The sequence below is a fragment of the Anolis sagrei genome, chromosome 2 (genome assembly GCF_037176765.1).
Source record: "Anolis sagrei isolate rAnoSag1 chromosome 2, rAnoSag1.mat, whole genome shotgun sequence".
NCBI lineage: Eukaryota > Metazoa > Chordata > Lepidosauria > Squamata > Dactyloidae > Anolis > Anolis sagrei.
In genome coordinates, this window is record NC_090022.1 from 36,150,662 (window position 1) to 36,159,597 (window position 8,936).

Below are 8,936 nucleotides of genomic sequence, written 5' to 3' on the forward strand. Positions count from 1 at the left end.
GGGTAAAGTTTAATCCTTCAGAAAACTGAGAGAGATCACCAAGACAACACCATAGAGCAACCTTTTAAGGTGGAAGACGTGGTGAAATTCCTCTTGACACTGAAAAAGAAGAGGACACGAGAATCACGTAGACCAATTGCTCAGTCATTAATCTTCAAGATACTAACCTCTTCCCTCAAGTCCCTTTTGTTCCAGCCTGGAGAGGCAAAAAAACCTTTAAAAGGTAAGTGCTGTTCCTTTTTCTTCTATATCAGAAAGAGAGGTAGATATTACAACATTCTTCGGAGCTGGGAAGTAAAGTTTCTCTCTCACACACTCCTTGGTAACTCTCCAAATCTCTCCAGATCTTAATATTTCCTTCTAACAATTCTGAATGATCATTGGGCCTTTTTTGTACCCAAATGAGCCAAATCAACAAAAAGAACCCATGGTTTACTATCAGAGCCCTATCCCCAACAAAAATGGCAGAAAACCAGCTCGCAATGTGGCTAGAAGTGAAGCAATATCATTTACACTGTGCTGAGGTTTTTTGATGTGGCCTCCTGGAAGGAGGGTGTCAGGATGAAAATTGCTCCCCTCCTTGTCCTAGAGATAGAGGGAAGAAGAGAGAGAAATCATAATTTTGAGAAATAAACAATAAGACCCATGCCAACAAGTAAAGGATTGAGAAGGTTGCAGACTGCTGTACTATTAATTCCTGCAGAACAACTGTGAGTTACAAATAGTTCCGACTCAGCTTGCCATGTAAACTGGGTGTGCTTGCTGAAGTAGGGCTGGGCAAACATTAGCCATCTGATTATTTGGACTATAGCAGCATTCCACACTGTGCTTGGGATTTATAGTCCATCATCATATGGTGGGTCTCACAATTGTTTCAAAATAATTCACATAGGAAGCTGCCTATTCTGAGTCAAACTTCTGCTCCATCTAATGCAACATTTTCTACTCTGGATACGTCTATACTGTTCTGTACTTTACTTCAATTGTACTTTATTTTAATTGTCATAGCCCAATCCTATGGAATCTTGGGATCTGTAATTTGGAAATGCACCAGCACTCTTTTCCTGGAAACTTATTTCTCCTCATTTTGGCAGACAGCAAAATCTTGTGCTGAAGGAAATCAGGTCAGAATATGAGTCTACCACCATTTAAAGAAGTGGTCAAGTCCTTAAATCTTCTGCACCCTTAATTGTACCTTCTCCAGTATTGATCAAGCACAATGATGTCCTTGATTAATGAATACATCTGAGTTTGGAGTAGGGATACAGGGTTTTAATTCCCAACCACCTGAAGTCTACTTTGACTATTACTGATTGAGCTATCTTCTCCTATAGAAGTTGGTGGCTTCTATATATGTATGGGGAAAAAGATAAACACAGCCCATCACAAACATCAACTGTTATCTATCTGAATCTTGCCTTAATGTATATTGGTGTTTCAGATAGTTGAGAATGCTTGTGAGAATTTACAAATATAAGAGCAACCTTGTTAGATCAGACCAAAAGCCAATCTAGAACCTCATCCCATGAGTGGGGCGAAATCAGGGGAACTGTCTTACCACATTCCCTCCCGTCTTTCCCCATCTTCTTGGATGGCCATCCCAGTTCCTTACCACATTGATGCCTGTCTTTCCCCTGCTTTTCTCCCTTCTCCTGAAGAAGGATTTAGAACCCAGTTTCCATGTGCTGTGGAAACAAAGTCCCATGGAAACTCACTGGAAGTGCCCTTATATCATGTGATGGCCTCCATGGGACTCTCATGGGGCTCCATTTCTGAAAAACATGGAAATTGAGCCCTAAACCAGTGGGTTTTAGTCCTTTATTCAGTACTCTATTCCTGCAGTAGGAAGCCCTCAAGAAGGATAAGAGAGTGACAAGACCCTTCCACCTGTGGTCCCCGGCAAATGGAACATATTGCTCCTGACAATTAATCTAGCATATTGACTAGTCATTGATGCTCTCATTATACATGGATCTGGTTAATCCCTCTTTAAAGCAGCCCAAGTTGGCAGTCACCACACTATCTTGTAGTTTGTGGCTGCTGTGTCTTCGTGTTGTTTCTGGCTTAGAGTGATCCTAAGGTGACACTATTGTGAGATTTGCAGGACTGAGGGTGCCTGATTCACCCATGGTCATCCACAAGGTTTCAATGGCTAAGTCACTCCAAAGTCATGGTCCAGCATTCAAACCACTTCAACATATTGTTGCCTGAATAGTTTAACTGAGTGGAATTTTGAAATGTGTTTGTAAGGAACTTAGGAAGACCTTGACTGTATTGTTATTTCAGGCATTAAATGGGTAAACTTGGGCCAGGTCTTATATCTCAGCTCAGCCTTAGCTGACTCATAATAGTTGTGTCAGGATAAATATGCTAACTTCCTTACATTCCATTCTGAGCTCCTTGGAAAAATGCTACATAAAAATGTAGTGTTAAATTAAATTAATGTAGTGTTAAATTAATGAGTAAAAAAAGCTGATATTAAATAATTTTCTTATGGTTACTAATGGTAAGCTGTGGATTCTGGTAGACCTTGCTAAAAACTAGAACTTGAGAAGTTATCCAAAGTAATTAGTTACAGTTCCCTTGTGCTGTAGTGGCTTGAGTGTTGGACTATGACTCTGGAGACCAGGGTTTGAATCTTTAATCAGCCATAGAAACCCACTGGGTGACCTTGGACAAGCCATACTTTCTCAACCACAGAGGAAGGCAAAGGCAAAACTCCCTCTGAAAAAATTTGCCAAGAAAATCTTTTGATAGTTTCACTTTAGAGTCACCATATATTGGAAGTAACTTGAAGGGATACAGTAACAAACACTCCCAAGTTCCCAAGAGCAGCTATTGCTATTTCCCCCTTTCTCAAAAGTTACAAAATAGTTATCTATACAATTCTGAACCCTGCAAGCTACTAGAATTTAGTAAAAAACCAAATCCTTTTCTCGCCCATCTCAAAATTGCCTCAAGATGTACATTAGGCAGGAACGTAAGCCACTTCTTGAAAAATGTGGTATTCCATTTATTCAAGACCAACACTGATAAAAGTAATGAAAAGATTGAGATTTTCTTGCATTACATTACAACATGACATTATACAAATTACTTTATTATGCAATGCATCGAGTTACAGTCTTAATGTAACTTTCTCATTACAAAAAAGGAAACTTCATTAAAATGACTTGGTTATAACTAGTTCCCTCCAAGCTCCAACTGAAACTGATTTGCCACCTGAGTTGTTCATTCTGGTTTATACCTGTTGAAAGAGTGTGGCCTGACAATTATTGTCTACAAGATATCATTTTTATATAGCCTATATAAACCTCCTATAAACATGGGTATAAATGAGTCCCATATCAATGAAAGCTTTCAGTCGGCTTGCTTCTCCTTTGCGCAGGTTCCTCTCAGGGTTTCCTCCAGGTGTGAAGTATATTTCAGCAATGTCTCCTCCGCTCAATACGGACTTGGGCTACATCCCTCCGGACGGGGGCTGGGGCTGGGTTGTGGTCTTTGGAGCGTCCATCTCCATCGGATTTGCTTACTCCTTCCCTAAGGCTTTCACCATCTACTACAAAGAACTCCAAGCTGTTTACAGCATCTCATACAGCCAGATTGCATGGATTTCTTCCATTATGTGTGCCTCAACCTACGGAGGAGGTGAGTGAGATGCGATTGCTGGGATTCTTTCCCCAAAGGTTTTCCACATTTGGGAAAAGTAGCTTTCCGTCTCAAAAGTATGTTGTTTTTTTAAACCCACTTTCTTCTAGCATGTTTTAAAAAGTGTTCTGGAAATATCTATGCACTTCACAGGTATTTAGAACTCAGGGAACTAGACCTTTTAACTAAACTTTTCACTTCATGTTGTTAAGATTTTAGTTAATTAAAAATCTCAGGATAATGTCATTTTCTTAAAAGGACTAGTGACAGGCAACCTGGAAAAGTTTTTTTTTGCTAATCTGAAAAAGTTTTTTTAAAATAAAATTGCTAAATGATATAACATATTTCATTTTTGTTAGAACATTTAATGTTTGCTTAACTAAACATGGTGCTCGGACTTTTCCTTGCACTTCCAAGTACACAATCAAAATTTTGCCGTAGTAACTGGAAACTGAGTAACTTAGAGATAAGAAAGATGACCTTCTTCTAGTTTTGCCATGAGTCTGATGATAATCTGACCTTTTCATATGACCTCAAACAAGCTCTTCTTGTGCAATTTTAAGTGTCTGGAATTTGTTGAATTAAAAGTTAAACTTGCAATGTGATTTAATTTAGATGCAGTGACAAAATTAAGTCTTGAATTATTTCTGTTCTAAGGAGTATGACACTGGCAAGATCCCCATCCGCAAAGCTTTGTTCTTTAACCTACTTTATGAACTTGAGGAATTAACATATTTACAGTAATCAAGGTTATTGTTGTTGGTCAGTCCGAGTTTGGCGCCCTGATAACCTTTCTAAATCTGGCCCTTTGTGTACAAAGTACAGATAATGATGGTTCAATCCGGTTTTCAGTTTCTTTCTCTGTGGGCTGCTCCATTATATTGTTAATCAATGGGAAGGGCTTACTCTCCATTTCATTTGTGTAATCTGATAGGTACAAGTAAATTGCTTTCACATGACTCCATTTAGCAACAACCAGAACTTGCTAATTAAACAGAAAGAGAAATTTCCTTACAAAAAGTGACTACTTAATTAAATTTATTTTACCTTAACCACTGGAATTTCAGCATTAACAATTCTAGAATTGAGTTATTAATATTATTTAACAAGGAAGCATTTTTGAAAGCTAACACATTTTATATTTCCTGATTTGTTCTCTGCTCAAAGGCTATGTCTTTTGGATTTTTGAAAGAAAGTGTTTCTTGATTTTTGTTTGGAGTATTAGAATATTTAGGTACTCAGGGTAAAAAGAAGTGAAGTTTCAATGGTATAAGTTGCTAAAGATTTTTTTCTTTTTGCAGATTCAGTAACTGATCTTTCCCCACCTTATTTTTAAAGATAGTAAATGATCAATTTTATTTAAATTTGGACACTTAGGGCCCTTCCAGATAGGCCCCAAAATGGGGGTCTGTCGGGTTTTACAGGAGGTGTCCAAACAATGCTTCGAGTAAAAGCAAATTAATTCAAGAGAAAGCAGGTAATCTCTGCTTTTTAATGTTAAGGGCTTTTTGGGGGGACTGCCCTGGGAAAGCTCTGGTTATTGGGGAAATATGGGGACAAAAACCTGTGCCAAAGCAGGTTTTTAAAACCCGCTTCAGCACGGGTTTTTCCTCCTGCCTGGATGTGCCATTAGTTATACTTACCTATCAAATCTGAATGGCTTCAGAAAGTTGTAAAAGCACTTGAAATCCACAGGTTTTAGGCAGCCTATAGGGCACAAACTATGGGTCCCAACCCCAAATGGGGTCAATGTTGGGGTCCTGAAAAATTTGGCAACATGAAAAATTGTGTGAATAATAAATCTTTATATTTTGCTCTATTGCCCTGAGGGGACTCTGGGTGGATTCCAACATACAACAAAGACAAATGTTCAATGCTTCTGAAAAACAAACAAATACCAACATAACAATCCTGCATAAGCCTACATATGAGTAAAATATTAGAACTTAATATCAATAAATCAAACAAAACATAATCAAACAAAAATTAATATAATGACATAAAATCTGAACATAAAACATCCACAATTAATTTACAGGAGCCAACTAAGGTTCACAAAGTTGATTGTGTGGCCAGAGATGATAGCTGGGCTAACATAGAATGACAGAACCCAAATACAGTAATAATACTAAAACCAGAGGTCAGATAGTGGTCTCTCATTATCTAGACCTCTTCCTCTCCATATGCTAGTGAGCAAAAATGAGTCTTTGGTTGTTTTTTTGAAGGAGAGGAGGGAGGCATCTTTATATATTTAGGGAGGGAGTTCCAGAGGTGGGGTGATCACAGAGAAGGCCCTCTTCCTCGTTCCCATCAGCCATACTTGAGATGGGGGTAGGACCAAGAGCAGGGCCTCCTCTGTTGACTACAGTGCCTGAGTTGGTTTGTAAGAGGAGATGCGATGGGTCAACATCACCTAGTGGCTGTTTTAGACATTTAGATGAATCTGTTGAGTAGTGTTTCCAGGGGTCTGCGCTTTCATACAAAGGAAAATCAACTTGTTTAACAAGCCTTGCAAATGTTGATTTGTTGTCAGTAATATTTTAAATACCTATTTTATATACCTACTAGCCATCCCCTGCCACGTGTTGCTGTGGCCCAGTCTGGTGTTCTGGAAAATAAAGTAATGAGAAAGTGTTGGTTTCAAATATATGTAATTTCTTTCTGCTTGTGGTAAACAGTATTTGATTACGTTTTCTTGCCCTGGTGAAGGGCGTTGGACTGGATAGCCTTAAGTATTTTCTGTTGGTGATGGGGGTTCTGTGTAGGAAGCTTGCCCGAATTCTATCGTTCATGGGCTTCAGACTGCACTTTGATTGTAGGGGAACTCTAAATCCCAGTAACTACAACTCCCAAATGTCAAGGTCTATTTTCCCCAAGCTCCATCAGTGTTCCTAGTTGGGCATATGGAATATTTGTGCCAAGTTTGGTCCAGATCCATCATTGTTTGAGTCGACAGTGCTCTCTGGATGTAGGTGAACTACAACTCCCAAACTCAAGGTCAATGCCCACCAAACCCTTCTAGTGTTTTCTGTTGGTCACCATTGGTTCAATTCCATCATTGGTGGAGTTCAGAATGCTCTTTGATTGTAGGTGAACTATAAATCCCAAGAACTACAACTCCCAAATGACAAAATCAAAAAATTTTGAGTGAAGGACATACATTGGGTTGTTAGATGTATGCTGTCCAAATTTGGTGTCAATTCGCCCACTGGTTTTTGAGTTCTGTTAATCCTACAAACAAACATTACATTTTTATTTATATAGATATACTCAGGGTTGCATAAAATTTCTCAGACGAAAAGGGGGTCATAAGTGGAAAAAGTTTATGAGTGGTCTCTTCCAACTCTATGATTCTAGTCTTCGCTCTGCTCTAGGGGACAATTTTTTGCAATCTATTTTTATTTTTTGCTTCAGAATACCCCCTTGGGGTGTAAAGGGCATTTCCACCCAGTTTGGAGGACAAACAAAATTTTTGCAAAATCATTTAATTTTTGTTTCCTTCAAGTTGCCTTCTAGGGGATGGGAGGCATTTGGGTTCTGGAGCAATTTAAGCCCAAAAGTGATTTTTTTTTTTTTGGAAACAGAAAATGAACAGGAATTGACTTGGAATTACAAACATCCATCTTACTCATAGTTAGGAAAGGGGGGGTGTGTGAAACAACAGGACGTGAGAGAAATCTATTCCTAGGAAGGAGAATCCACTCCTGAAAGAGTTTTCATGGGGAAAAGGTGTCTCCACTGGAGCTTTATCACCTACCCTTGTTTCCACAACCAGTCTCAAAATCCAACTATCACAGGGACAGAAAATGAGATGAAATCTTCTAAACAGAGGCACAGACAGAAAAACAAATGCCACGGGGGGTGGATAATTTTCATTCCCTATGCTCAGAACCTATCTTGTTCATAACTTGGGGACTGCTTATACATTACAATATCATAAGAAACTTCTTTCAAAAGTTTAATGATATATGAATATAATTTCCCGAGATATTTCTGTGGTATTAATAGAAATATCTGTAACCACAATTAATTACTTCTGCCATGATTTTATTGTGTTTTAATTGCCTTTTTCTATGTGTAATACTTCAACACTATGGTGGTTCTGCAAATTTATCAAAATAATGCCAATATTAGGTAGATTCTGGAATATTCAGTACCCTCCCAAACTCTATGAATACCATCTACAGCTTCTTATTGTTTTGTCTGCAAGAATCACATATACAAATCTGAAATAAATTGAAAAATGCTGAATTACTCCACTGTTCTGAGTAACTTACCTAGAATCAAAACTTCAGGCTCATAGGAAGGGCTTTCTTAGATTAGGGCAAAGGCACATTTAGACTGATACCATAATCTGTGAGAATTTATGCTACCAATTTCATCCCTGCAGTTGGCCTCCCTTTGTCATGTACGTACATGTGATTCATAGGCAGAAAAAGCCAAAAGAGACTGTGCTTTACCATAATCCTGAACATTTTCCTCAGGAAATAATAGAAATCATGATACCATAATGTAAAGAAGGAAAGGATACAAGAGCCTTGACACTTCCTTCAGCATTACCTATCTGCCTTTTTGTTGAAAACTAATGGTCTGGGATCTTGAATCACCAGTTGTGGAGCTGGAATTAGGTGCCCATACATTGGCAAGAGCATACTCCTTCTTATGAATTTAAGCATTCTTGGCAGTTAAAAAGCTGGTTTCTGCAAGGAAAGATTCCTTGTTGTGGCCTATTTGGAATATAAAGTACTGACTTTAATTAACTGCTATTGCTCTTCATATAATTATGTGTCTTCATATTTCACACTGTGCATTTGTAAAAGACAGTGAGGTTCTTAAATAGGGTGTGGTAGGGAGTTTAAGTCTGTCTTTGAGACATTTTTAAAGAATTCATACATTCATCACACAGTTAAAGCACACGTGTTATTCATTTTTATTTTCATTTTCATGGAAAAATTATTTAACTATTTACTTCATTTATGCATTATGAATTTTCAGGTTCTTTTCATGAAGATATTATTTTCTGCAAGTGGTAGTAAAATGTTTTCCCTGCTTCATGCCTTCTTCATTAAAAACTCAGTACCATAGGACAATTGCATTAACATGGGCACTGGTGGTGCAAAGGCCATGGTAGCCATGTTTCTGGTATTGTTACAAGAATAAAAAAAAAGTTTCCAAAAACAAGTGGTCCTTGCATACTACACTGACATGCCCTCACAATGAAAAAATGCCAGCATTATTAAAGCATATACTAGACAATGACATTGAAATTATCAACTTTGAGGCACAAC